This window comes from Mustela nivalis (assembly GCF_964662115.1).
Source record: "Mustela nivalis genome assembly, chromosome: 12".
NCBI classification, from domain to species: domain Eukaryota; kingdom Metazoa; phylum Chordata; class Mammalia; order Carnivora; family Mustelidae; genus Mustela; species Mustela nivalis.
This window is the reverse complement of record NC_139031.1, coordinates 34456545-34470256: the sequence shown is the minus strand read 5'-3', so window position 1 is coordinate 34470256 and position 13712 is coordinate 34456545. Positions and strand designations below refer to the sequence as shown.

Genomic DNA, 13712 nt, shown 5'->3' with positions numbered 1-13712 from the left:
AGAAGAATTTTCTGAGGGGAAAAAAATTTTTAAAAAAACTTTCTAAATTTTGGTAGACAAGAAGAAGAATTCAAGAATTCCCCAAACTTATATACGTGTAAGAAAGGAGGAAAACACAAGAACTGGGGACATGTTTGTAGTGTTGTGTTAACCTCAGAGGTCAGAGCTAGTAACGTAATTGACAAGGCATTTTTCAATTCTGCTGCCCAGGAAGTGGAGAGAGTGACTGAGGGAGAAAAGTGGATGGCATTAATCAATGACTTTTCCCCCTCATTTTTGCTCTGGGACACTGCCCACTGTCATGGCTGAACCTGACCTGCATTATCTCAAGGGGGAATAGAGCTAAGTTGCCAAATTTTTGTTTTTTAAGTTTCTTGAACATCATCTAAGGAGATTTTTGTTTTTTTCAGTAGTGTGCATCCTTCATTCCACCTTCCTGAGCAGCACTGGTATGTTCCATCCACATCTGATCAAGGAAAAAGGGGGAATAAAGGACCCCCCCTTAGGTGGAGTCCAGGCATTGGAAACAGCTGAGGTAAGAAAACCCCATCCAAAATTATGAATCTAAAAGAAGAGTCTTGTTCTCTGTTCACTTTTAGGGACCCTGGAGGAAAGGAAATCTCTTGCAGAGTTCTCTCAGCCTCTGGAGCACAGGAGAGGCAAATAGAACCGAAGAGCAATGTCTAGGGGGAGAGTTCATCCTTCCATCCCTGTATATCCCAGACCCCAAGCACTGACTATGCACAGTGTGCTACCAATAAATGTCTGTTAAATCAGATTATGGAGAAAAATAAGATACACCAAGTGGCTGGAGTAAAATCAAAATGAGTATATAAACATAGGTATATATATTAGGATGTAATACTTAAGTAAAAGTACTGAAAAAATAATCAGAATGCTAATAAAAGGGAAAGGGAAGTAGACTGTAATCTTGTGTTTTTTTTTTTAAGATTTTATTTATTTATTTATTTGACAGACAGAGATCACAGGTAGGCAGAGAGGCAGGCAGAGAGAGAGAGAGGAGGAGGCAGGCTCCCTGCTGAGCAGAGAGCCTGATGTGGGGCTTGATCCCAGGACCCTGGGATCATGACCTGAGCTGAAAGCAGAGGCTTTAACCCACTGAGCCACCCAGGTGTCCCCGCAGACTGTAATCTTCTTGAGAGGAGAAAACATGTCTCCCTATATTGCCTTGGACCATGCTTGCCACATTTTCAGTATTTAATAAGTGTGTATTGAACACAAAAATGAATGAATAAGTGAAAGAATCAACAAATGAATGAATAAAATTCAGAAGAAGCCATCCTTCCCCCTGCAGCAGCCCCTCCACCAACACCCCCTTATACCCCCCACACACACCCCTCCCCACCCCCTCCTCACCTCCTACCCCCCTCCACCCCCTCAAGGAAGCTGACTGCTCCTTCACCATCGGGTTGAACACAGATTTACTTTCTAGAGACATTAAAAATACAGAACGCCAGGAACAGCTGCGGGGGTGGCTGACTTATCCTACCAAAAATAAAGGATGAAATATCAGAACACTAGGAGTAAAATGAAGATTTTAGAACTTAACCTGTAGAGAGAAAATACAGATGGAATATGAAAGATAGGAATAGAATCATGTCAGACTTCTCAGCAGCAAACCCAGAAGTTAGAGCACAATGGGGCCTTTAAAAAAATTTTGGAGGGGATATTGTTCTAATAAGCATTATATTAAAAAATACAAACTATTCTCAAATATGAGTAAATTAAACAATATGGAAGATTGCAAACATTCCATATCCTATCCACTTTTCTCCTGAAAACTGCTGAAAGAAGTAAGTCAGAAAAGAAACATGGACTCCAAGGCAAGAAGGAGAAAAAAGGAGCTCTGGGCAACGGGCAGCTGGGCCAGAGGGTAGCTAGTTCAAGTTGGAGCAGGACCCAGAGGGCCTCCCAGAGGATGCTATGAAGAGAAGGAAGAAAACAAAATTATCTGGTGTGTTTGATCATAAAGACAAGAGTTTTATAGCACCAGATGATTTGAGAAGTTAGTGATGAATGATGTGAAACTAAACGAAAGCAAAATAGGAAAATGTAACTTGTACAAGAACGTAACCAATGCTGAGCACTATGTACATACAGTCATACTAGTGAAAACATCAGCTACAGATTCTAGCCAAAAATCATGTTATAAGTCTATTGGAGGGTGGGGTGGAGAGCAAGTAAGTATTGGTGGGAGCGTATAAGATAGCTAACTCCATACTAGCAAGTCAGTAATGTCTGAATTGAAAAACAGCTGTCTCTGTATATGACTTGGGAACATGGAAGATATCAGGAGGCAACACAGCTAAAAAACATGAACATGGATGCTCTGATCAAGTGGAATTGACGATGGGCAGGAGTAAGCTGAGGTCTGCTGTTGGTGGCAATAAGCCTTATAATCCAACTTGACTTTTGAAACTATTCATGGATTAACGTGGTAACATAAAAAATCAACTTAAAAACTATCAAACTGTTCAAAAAATGATGTGAAGAACAGAAAGATACAGCGAGTTCCTACATGGGGAGAACAAGCAGTAAAAATAACAATTCTTGAATTAAGGAAGAAGAAAAATGACATGAAAGATGAGAGAGTTTATCCTCACTAATAGTTGAATGAGGATTAAAACTATAAGACTTCAGTCTCATCTATAAAATGAGCAAAGATTGTAGCAGCTGAGAGTGGGCAAGGTATAGGAATAGAGGATCCCATGGACACAGCCTCAAGCAGGGCTGGCACATTCTCTGGGCAATCCCACATGGGGGAATCCATTGAGGGAAACCACCACAGTGTGCATATCAAGTTTTACTTACTAAGATGTTTGTGGAGGAGTGATCTTTACTAGAGACAAATTGAAACAAATGAAAAAAATACAGAAACATGATTAAATTAGCTATAGCCTGTTTCCAAGATGAAATTTACATAATCATTAAACTAATCTTTTTTCCCCCCAAAGTTTCTAAAGCCAAAAGAAAATGCACGTAATACAATATTGAATATAATCTTGGGATAAGAGTTGAACATACAGTCCTGTTCCAATTTCTTCTGACACACACATACACATGTCGTCCTACAAAGAAAAAAAAAATCTAGAATTATGGCACAATGTTAATATATCCAATCTTTAAAAGTATGGGATTATGGGTTATTTGGTGGTTTCTCCTTTATAATTTTCATTGTTTTCTAGGCTTTCCATAGTTGTGTACAACCTATAAAATTAGGCCTAAATATGCATTATGTTGGTGTTTTCCTGGAAAATGTTTCTGTTTTATTTTTAATAAGCCTAGATTCTATAATGAAATCTGTGGACAGGGAAAGATGAAAGCCATCTGAAGAAAGAGAAACTAAAGGATTACAGTAGAAGAGCCCACAACAGACTGCCCTGACGAAAGATACAGATAGTGCTTTCCTAACACAGATTAAAAATCTGTCACAGAGAAAAGCTACAACCGTAATGGGGGCCCTTTCACTATAAAGACATCTGCAGGAAATCTCATTATACTAAAAAGCTGGGCATCAGACAAAATCTTGACTTGTCTTGCTGACAATTCCATCTCTCAGAAGGTAGTAGAAGCAAAAAATGGAACTGCCTCTCGGTTGTGACCAGGAAGAGAGAAGCAGTTGCTACTAGGCAGTGAGAAGAAAGTTCGTCATGGGCTGTGCGTCACATCGATTCATACCTGCCTGAACAACACACCTAATCTGTGTGAATTAGTGTATAGGTAGAGTTTGAAGTGGAAAACAAAACAAAACAAAACAAAACCTGGAAGTCCAATGGCAATAGACGACCACACATTCAACATGTACACAAATTCTGAGTAACAGAGAGGGGAGGGGAGAAGACTGTTGATTATGAATTGTTCACATCTTGGAATCAGTAATTTCACTTTGGAAAAATATGAACAAGATATTCCTTACAAATTACAAAAATATGTATGAAGAGATGTTTGCAACAGCATTATCTATCATTGCAACAAAATGTGAAAAGCACTTAATTGTCCAAAAAGCCAGTATATTTACTCCATGAGTCAAATGCAATCATGATGGTAGTTAGAAATAGAACTTATTGTAACATAAAAATGTAAATGCTTTCAATAACTTAATATGAAGTAAAAAAAAGGCAAGGTATAAAATATAATATACTCAGTAATACAAATGTAGATACATAAATGTTTTATCTACTCCTTCAGTGAATTTAATTAAACGCCTGCTAATATATTCCAGGTACTAATCTAGGCACAGAATGAGTATCAAACAAAATAAATAAAAATCCTGCCCCTAAACAGCTTCCTTTCTGGAAGGAAAAGACATAAAAGATTCAGAGAAGTTGTTTTTGGGTAGAAAAATAATGGGTGATATATGAGTGATTTTTTAAAAATTTTTTGCTGTACTTACCAAGTGTCCTCCAGTGACCATATATTATATTCATAATGGAAATATAAAATACTACTTTAAAATCAGCTGAAATGCATGTATATTTAATAACAGTGTTATATCTTGGTTTAATAAATGTATAATATCCTAATCAAGGAAGGTAATAAGCTCCTTATGTGGTTTTCAGATTACACCTGAATATTACACACACTTCTATATACCTCATTTTAATTAGAAAACAGTCGGGAATGCATTCAGAGAAGAATGACCTGAATGATAAGAAGTCTGAGTATTATGTCAAAAGTGATAATGCTGAGGGAACCAGGACATTTAGACTAAAAACAGACAAAAACAAACAGAAGAGCTGTGGTAGGAAGTAAAAGAGTTAGAAAATCTGAGGTTAATTTCTGTCCCACCATTCCCAATACACCTCAGAAGATCACTCCCTGAAAATCAATCCATCCCTCTGATTCCTGGTGTGTGTGTATGTGTGTGTGTGTGTGCTGGTGCAGAATGAAAAGAACACCTGCCTTTTTTTTTTTTTTTTACATTTTTTTAATTTAATTTCTTTTCAGTGTAACAGAATTCATTGTTTATACACCACACCCAGTGCTCCATGCAATATGTGCCCTTCATAACACCCACCACCAGGCTTCCCCAACCTCCCACCCCCCGCCCCTTCAAAACCCTCAGGTTGTTTTTCAGAGTCCATAGTCTCTCATGGTTCATCTCCCCCCTCCAACTTCCCTCAACTCCCTTCTCCTCTCCCCTGTCTTTAAAAATAGTTATGAGGCTCAAGAGCAAAAATAAAAAAGGTAAAAAGATCATATTTTTGAAAGCACATGCTAATTAGAGGAGCCAAAGCATTTAATATAGAATTTTTTATCAAGAAAAATGTTTCTATAATATAATGCACAGTCAGTAGTAAATTTTTATATAAATCCTATAGATGTCTATATACATGCTTTCATACATATGTGAGTATGTTTCTATGACTTAATCAAAAGGGGATCACAGTATAGACAGTACTTGGCAATCTGGCTTTAAAACTTGACTAACAACCATTACTAAATGTGTTGTTCTGAAAAATGAAATTTAGAATAAAGGATCAGATATCGGACTCAGTCTAAGGTATACTGCAGTAAAACAGAATCCCTCACACACATGCACAAATCTCCCCATCTCTGCAATCTTCAGGCAGTTACTAAATGACCATCTGATGTGGACATTTTAACCAGAGCGCCCTGGGGAGTTTAAACTAGAAAACTCTCAAACCTTTCCGCTGTAAGACTCTATGATTTTGTTTTGATTCCATAAATTGTCCAACCGGGGCCTACATATGGTGAAAGGAAGAAAATTAACATTTATTGAGACTCCCATGCCCTTTGAGCTCTGCACTGACACATTATCTCATCTGATGCTGACAAACCACGCAAGAATTATGTTTTATAGCCGAGGACTGTACGGCTCAGAAAAACTGAGCAGTCTGTCCAAAGAAAAATAACCTTTGAGCCACCGAATCAGGGTTTAAACCCTTGTTTTCCGAAAGTGCTTGCTCACTCTGTAACAGTTCTGAGACGCCTACGGGGCTGCGGCAACAGCCCTGATGGATTTCTCATCTATTAGAGCTGATTTGAATCACTGATCCCACAGGTTAAAAAAGTTTATAAAACACTGCAGTCCACCATGTGTCCTCCTTCCCTGTGTTTTTCAGGGAAGCCGGGGCGAGAATTCCACCCTCGTCTAGAAAGTCCACAGACTGAACTGGAGCCAGTGGTTGGATAAGTAAAGAATTATGGTGCCATGGAGTCAAACAAAGCCGAGACTCCGTCCAGGAGTCTAGATGTCTAGACCAGTCCAGGCAACACCAGGGTGCCTGGAGACCAGAGAGTTCAGGAGAAGCCGACAGACAATGACCAAGTACAGACAAAGACCAGTCATCCAACAATGACCAAGAGAATCCTGTATTTCCCTTGCAGGCAGGGGTGTGACCTCTCACCCCGCAGCAACTTTCCTGCAAACTGAGGCATTGCCTCTTTTCCCACGGCTTTTCTCACTCTAAACTTTTTTTTAATGAACTCATTCTCTCATGGTTTTTTTTTTTTACATATGCTTAAAATCTCTGAAGCCCTGACATCTGTGTGGAACTTGAGACCTCTGTATCCAATTCCTTGCTTTTGCAGCCACATAAATGTCCCTTAGGCACCTTGTATGCAATTCCCCTACTGTGCCTTCTTGCCTTTGCCTTAAATCTCCCCTTTGTCCTTATGTATTTCCTGTCTCCATAAGGAGAATCCGAAGACATTCTAAGAGTTTCCCCCTCCCCCCAATACCCAACCAACTGGTAGGGTCTACCAGTTTTGCCTTCTAAATTGTTTTCAGATCCATCTTTCCATTTTCATTACCAGTGCCTTGAGCCCTCAACATTTGTCACCTGCACTGGCTTGGGTTCCCTCCCCTAGATGGCACAGGGTCAGAATTCCACCCTGCGCCTTGTCCTATAGACGATTTATGTAGGTCCATCTCCCATTCTCTTCCAGATAAATTCCAAAACTCACTTCTCTTTGGCATCCTCTCCAAAGAATTTCCCAAAGATCTCAAGTTAGCTTAGTGGCCTTTTGCTATGCTTTGTGTACTCTGGCATGGTATGCAAGGAGTTATAATGGAGACTTTTTGTGATGTTTGTTTTGAAGACAAAAAATGAATTTTTCTTCTTTTTTTTGTTTAATTTTATTTATTTGGCATAGAAAGAGAGCCCAAGCAGGGGGTAGTGGCAGGCAGAGGGGGTGGGAGAAGCAAACACCCCGCTGAGCAGGGAGTCTGAGGTAGGGCTCAATCCCACGACCCTGGGATCATGACCTGAGTCAAAGGTAGATGCTACCCAGGCACCCCAGAAACTGGATTTTTCATCTTTGCATCTCAAGTGCCTAGGTAATGACTAGATTCTCAATAAAATAATGTGAGAGCATGAACTACACTGGCACACATAAAAGCAAGCAAAGGTAGTTGGATGAGTTTTGGGAGCAGGATCAAGTCACAGAATGGCACTTTCTTTTTATCTCAGGCGAAGGGAAGTGAGTTCTCCGGGGGGCCCCTATAATATCTCATAGATATTATAAATACAGTGTGAGAAGCCCTGTGGTTAGAAGCAAAACACTGAAAGACTAAATTCTGTCCCCATTTGTCATCTATGTTCTGTATTAAGTCAGTCTTGCATTGTGCCTGAACTATGAGGAATGCAGGAATGCACCCTGAGACCACCGCTAGCAGGAAGCACCCATCCGGGCAGGGTATATACTCATATTAGGACCCACCACTCCTGTCCCTTGCTCCTAAAAATGTTCTTATGCTCTATTTTTAGTTTTTATTCCATGAACCAGTAGTTTTGCAAATGGGGGAGGGGGAATACTAGTTTACCTTCTTTTCTCCATCTTTCTTTTCCTAATTTGTGCCCTTCTGGGGAACACTTTATCAAAAATAAGCTTAATCCACTAGTAGCCCTCAAATCATTTGTGTCATCCAATTCTTACCCACAACATTGAAAGATAAGCAGTGGGAGGCACTAGAACCATGGATAACACCCTGTCTTTTCTGCCAACAAATCTCAAGGTCAGGACAAGGTCAATTACAGGTTGGAAGGAAAAGCTCACAAGTAAGGAGAGACCTACATCTGCTCTGCTTAATGTCTCAGATAGTTTTTCTGTAGTTCAGAAAGTGTTTTATGTCAAGGAGTCCGTGTACCCATATAATTGTTACCCGGAATAATTGAGATTATGAATGCATGACTTACACAGTGATTTTAAAGTAAATTTGCCAAAAATAAGAATTTTTCTTCTCTTGTATAAAAAGTCCTCCAAATGAACTATAGTTAACCAAAAAAGCTTTAAATAGTAAAGACTGATTTAACCATGCAGTGATTTTTAAAGGCTACAATCAGCTAGCATGTTGGTTCCCAAGCTGGTTACAATTCAGAAAATCTGGAGCACTTCTTTTAAACAATTTCCCCTAGGCCCCTACTCTGGGGAAGTGGTACGTCTGGGATGCAATCTGGGAATCTATATTTATTTAATCTACACTTGGTTGATGCTAAAGCAGCTAGTGTTTGAAGATACCCCTTAACATGTTTGTGAAATTACAGTAAATGTTGGTCACTGTGAAATAGGAGTGGAGCACTTTAGATTTTAGAATTATATTGTGGGATCTGTGTTCATACACAGAGAACTCCAAGAGTTTTTGTTTTACATAAAAACTTCATGTCTAGCCCCCGCCCCCATTCTGCTTAGATCTTGAAAATGGAAACTCTGCCCTTCCTGGAATCCTTCTGGGGGGGGTGACCTGTTCTAGGTTTTTCTACAGGAGCGAGGGGAGCAGAGTTGAGTCCATTTGGTCCTGGTCATCAACACGTGTCTTTTGGCCTGGCCACATGGCCCTGCACACCTCAGAGCCCTCTGCTGCTCCTATTGAGGTCTGATGGAGGCAGGAGACTCTGTATGGCTCTGCTATGACGATTATTACACGGCTATTTCCTACCTGGGTCCTGGTTGTTCTGCTCCTTCCCCTCCCCCAGCATTGTTTTCAAAAAGCAGGGCCCCCTCTGTCTTCAGGGGATGTCCTACAGGCCTCTTTCTTCTCCACTTTCAACAGCAACATTTTTCAAGACTAGAGAAAGTCTTTCATACGTCATGTTTCATAAAACCCTAACCCCCACCTCCATACAAACACAACCCAGCCAAGGGTTCCTGGAAACCTAAGCCAGCAATAGCGGTGTTTACACTCACCCACTACCACTCCTACAAGCTACATGTCTTAAAATACTATCAAAACCACACTTAAAGATGTAGAAATTGAGTATAAAATTAGAATTTCACTCAAATGTTCCATAATTTCCTGGTGGTATCTGATACTCACAGATATTTCGGGTAAGACATCATTCCCATCTGATGAAATATATTTCACCAAACTTGGAACATAACTTTATAGTTTGGGATCATTTGGTTGAAAGCGTCAAAACCTCCTAGGTCAAGTAAGAAGGAAGTTTTTTGAAGGTATTATCAGAGTCAAGAAAGGACAAAAAAAAAAAAAAGAAAGAAAGAAAAGAAAAGGTAACACCTCGGGTATGGGAATGCTGGAGCTACAAGTCAAAAATTAAGATCTTTCCTTTCTCTTGTAACATATAGGGTCCCTCATCTCTGATTTTCCTGCTTATAGTTCTCCTATCCTGCTTTCTCCAAAGACTGGCTGATTCTGTTTTTGTGTGGATTCCATAACTTGAAAATGACCTTTTTTTTTTTTTTAAGATTTTATTTATTTATTTGAGAGAGAGAGGGAGGATTGAGAGAAGAAGTGGGAAGAGGGGCACAGGAAGAAGGAGACTCCCCAAGGAGCAGGGATCCAGGTGTGGCACTTGATCCCAGCACCCTGGGATCATGACCTGAGCCAAAGACAAACGATTAACTTAGACTGAGCCATCCAGGGGCCCTTGAAAATATTCCACTATGTTGGCACCATCTTTGGCTTATCATGAATCTTCATCTTAAAGCCTTACCGTTCATGCACTTAAGTCCCTCAGTGTCCCCATCCCAAATGATCACAAGAATCCGAAGATTTCAGTATCTTCCCAGTGCCCATTCAGGTCCAATCAACCATACCCCCAAGGATTGGTTTGTGCATCTCCTCCCTCTGATGTTGTGAATAGAATAGGTTGTCTGTAAAAAGGTGCTTGGGCAGGAGACTGTTGATGTGACCACTAAAATTGAAATCGCCATCATTCCTGAATTCTGATAAAAATGTACCTGGCACTTTTAAACCTTCTGGGGTACCTGGGTGGCTCAGTGGGTTAAAGCCTCTACCTTCGGCTCAGGTCATGATTCCAGGGTCCTGGGATCGAACCCCAAGTCGGGTTCTCTGCTCAGTGGTGAGCCTGCTTCCCTTCCTCTCTCACTGCCTGCCTCTCTGCCTACTTGTGATCTCTGTCAAAAAAAATAAATAAAAAATCTTTAAACCTTCACTTTGCCCACAAAATGATATAATTATATCTTTCATTATATTGGTAATGATAATTAATTCTGAGATGGCATATCATCTCTAAGCTTATGCAAATCCTGGACAAATAGCCTGGACCTTAGAAACCAACAAACCCACCCAAAAAAATAAATAAAAAAATAGAATAAGCCCTCTGTCAACCCTGGATCTCTTTTAGTCATAAAGCATTTTTTCAGTCAAACCAAATGTCTTCCTAGTATTGAGGATAAGAGACAATCTTAGTTAATGTCTATAAGTGCCAAATAAATTTCGTCTAAATTTTTATATATTTTAGGGGACAAGCCCAGGCATCCATAAATTATTTTTCATTACAAATTTTCTAAAAGTCGAGATAACGTGAACGGATTTTAAAAGCCCTCTGCCACTAGGTGGCACCAAATAGCCATAATTCATAGATAATATTCTAAAAACAGTACATGGGCCATCTAAGGACTATCATTCTTTCTTTGCTTATAATTTATAAAAATTAAAAACAAATTATTTGTGCTCTCTTTAGAATAAACAATAAAAACTGATTATTTTTCTAACTAAAATTTACTATTATTCCTTTTTAGGAAATTGAAATGTATTCATGTAGTCTATTAAATTCATTATAACATTATTTGTTGCATTTTAAATATGTTATTCTGTTCTTCCACTAATGATTGCAGCATAAGAAACACTTGTTTTTATTTTATTTATAAATATGTAAAATGACCCTTTCTAGAGATTTGTATGTATGTAAGATCTAGATTTACTGGATGTAATCCCTGTATTACAGAGTGTGCCTTTATTTTAATAGTGTTCTCAGTCCAAGGATGCATTTGGATTATGATATAGGTGCTGCGGCAAGAGATCCTGCTCCCCACCTACACTTGTAAATTTCCCTCTGTAATACAGGGCTCACCACACTACTTTAGGTTTTTGTCACCTCAAGGTTTGACTACTGCCATGTCCTCTACCTTGGCTGACAGAGAAAAAGCCCCTAGAATATTCAGCTAGTACAGAATGTGACAGCTTGTCTGTTTAGCAATGCCAACCACACAGAACACATTATACGGATGCTCTGTGCATAGCTCTGGCTTCCAACAGTCATTCTAGGTGTTCATTTTAATTTATAAAGCTCTCCATGGCCTAGGACATGTAAGTAAGTTATACGACGTCCTCATTCCCTATCCTGGCATTTGAGGAATTCACCAGGTTGTCCTAGATGGGGTGATGAGCTCAAAGTTGGAGGTCCTGGGCTCTACCATTCAATCTAATTTTCTGACTTGAAAAGAACTGTATTATAGAAGGAAATTTACAAGTGTAGGTGGGGAACAGCATCTCTTGCCATAGCTCCTGTGTCATTCTTCATGATACAGAATTTTCTTGAAAATGTGGGTCTTTAATTTAGATTCTATAAATAGTATTTATTTGTGTAGGAAGGAGATAGGGACTAGCTGAACACAGGATCATTTCTGTTTTGTCTACTGATGGAAATAACATTCTAGCAATAGATATCTATTATAAGAATTACATGAAAAATGAAATTAATAGAATAGCATAAAATCAGCTTAAATGTACCACAGTTCCTTATGCTTATAATTCAGCAAACATTTATTGAATGTTGCGTATGATTAAGATACTGTATCAGAGACTGTAAGACACTGCAGCAGTTCTATTGTATATTTGTATAATTGTAACAAATATAAAACAATAGAATTGAATGACAAGGTTTTTCTTGGAATTACACAGTATCATTCCAAATAAGTTTTTACTTTGGTGAAATATAAAATAACTATCTCAAGATAACAAACTTGCCTGTATTTCAAACAACTAAAAAATCTGGAAACTAAATTCAATAGGGATAAGTAAAAATAAATTATCTTGAATATTTTTAACACATAATACATACATATTGTGTGTGTGTAATTTTCTCAATCAGAAACTACTGATTAGAAGAAAACAAGGGCTTAGCAGGTGTTCTATTTCAAATCTGTGCCTTTTCCAGACGCATGCATTTTAAATATCTTCTACATCCTGAAAAATAAATGCAGGTCAATTTGGGTATATTCCCCTGATCAGAATCTAGCATCCCTCAGAAAGACTCATGCTTTCCTACTTCTAAACATTAGTTAATTAAAAGGCTCTACATTTACCAATTAAAAAAATAATAGGTTTTAAAATAATGGCCGGGGAAACCACAGTAAGAGAAATGAAGTGTTAATACATACACATTTCCTTTAATTTTATAACAGAACGATGGTTTCTTTAGTCTGCAGTGGCGATAGTAAACAGATATTTTTTACTGCCAGTGAGAGGGACTTTTACAAAGATTACAACTTTTAGATGGAAAGAAGTTTTTGCATAAACAAAAACGTGTTTACCTTAATAACTTTTAATTATTTAGTTTTTTAAGTTACTGTACAAGCGAAGAGCTCTAGATCAGCTCTCAAGTCCCTTCTGTTTCACTTGCTTCAACAATCTCTCCTTCCAATATCTGTCATCACTTGTGGTTTTCTCTTTCCTGAATCAAAAATATGTTCATATTTGGTTTTCTGATAATCTTCAGCCAAAATGGTCTTTCAGCAGTTGCTTCTCCAGGAGTGATGGAAATGCTGTACCCACAAAATACATCCTTGAATACTTCTGCCTAATGTTCGGGTAGATACCCAGGTGATGGACTGCTGGCTACAGTCTGGGTGTCATCTGTTTCCCTCATAAAACTGACAAGAAAAACTCATAATGAGTATTGGTTTCACTGGCCAGTGACCCTTCTCTAGAGCTTCACTATTAGAAAAAATATGTTGCATGTCTATAAAAATGCATGGAAGCAACTGATGAAATTTGTTCTGCTGCAAAGTCAGTAGTCTCCAAAGCAGACCATATGCTTCACTCCCATATTTTGTCTATAATGTATAGAACTACCTAATACTCAGACAGTTGCTAAAATGAGAGGGGATTTCACAAACACATCATCTTGAATATATAATTTTCACATAGTCAGATATCTGGCAACGTTGTGGACCCACTACAAAAATAATGTGGATTTAGATTAAAAATACATCACTAAAAGTGTATCCAGACATGGTTAAAGCAAATCCTTTTGATTTAGTTTTATAATTTTAATTTCTAAGAATTAAGAATAATGGCTAATATTTTTTAAAAATGTATTCAGTGTATCAGAAACTCCACTAAGCATCTCACCTCTGTTACTTATTATTATTCTGTAAGATGCTGTCAGTAGGGATTTGTTATAGACGCAAATCTTGGCCAAGGTCATAGAGCTGACTGTCTTAGATTCGAACCTAGAAGA

At 38.5% G+C, this 13712-nt stretch overlaps 1 long non-coding RNA gene across 2 annotated transcripts in view; it reads right to left on the bottom strand.

Moving 5' to 3' along the window:
• Window positions 1-13669: 13669 nt before the first annotated feature.
• Window positions 13670-13712, bottom strand: part of LOC309845254 — a 29129-nt gene continuing 29086 nt past the window's right edge. For both annotated transcript variants that reach the window (XR_014301167.1, XR_014301168.1), the window contains exon 5: window positions 13670-13704. This is a non-coding gene — a long non-coding RNA (uncharacterized lncRNA). The remainder of the gene's footprint in view (window positions 13705-13712) is intronic.